We start from the raw sequence: 528 nt of genomic DNA on the forward strand, positions 1-528 counted from the left end.
GTGATTAACTGGTAATCAATTCGTAATATTTTCATGTGTAAGGGAGTTAGTTATTACTGAAAATTACTTATTAACTGGCGATTAGGAAGTTAATAAGGAACGCTTTGTAATATATTGGAAATTCATTATATTTATAGGAGTGGGGGAGGAAGACGGAGGGAATTATATCAATATTTGAGAGATATTCCAAAGGATGATTTATATTATCATTATCTTATATCAAGAACTGAGTAATACAGAGCTCCGTGATCTAACCCAGCCTTTGCTAAAATAAATGGCTTTCTGAGAGATTGCAGATCACACTCATTCAGCAAGGCCCATAATTATGCAAAAGATTTATTGTTCCTGAAATGTATGCTAATGCATTCCGTCGGGTAATGACATCTTTGGGGCTAACGAATAAATGACTCATGATGCGGCGAGAATGAATGCTCTGGAGGAAGGCCCGTTTCGGGGAAATTCGTTTCTGTGAATCGTCGGGGCGCATGTCTAGCGAGTCTTTCAACCAGTATTTTTTTCTAAATGCGT

At 37.3% G+C, this 528-nt stretch overlaps 1 protein-coding gene across 1 annotated transcript in view; it reads left to right on the forward strand.

Moving 5' to 3' along the window:
* LOC119588964 (cGMP-specific 3',5'-cyclic phosphodiesterase-like) overlaps positions 1-528 on the forward strand; it is a 71,727-nt gene that overhangs the window by 14,667 nt on the left and 56,532 nt on the right.

Source organism: Penaeus monodon, chromosome 24 (genome assembly GCF_015228065.2).
Source record: "Penaeus monodon isolate SGIC_2016 chromosome 24, NSTDA_Pmon_1, whole genome shotgun sequence".
NCBI classification, from domain to species: domain Eukaryota; kingdom Metazoa; phylum Arthropoda; class Malacostraca; order Decapoda; family Penaeidae; genus Penaeus; species Penaeus monodon.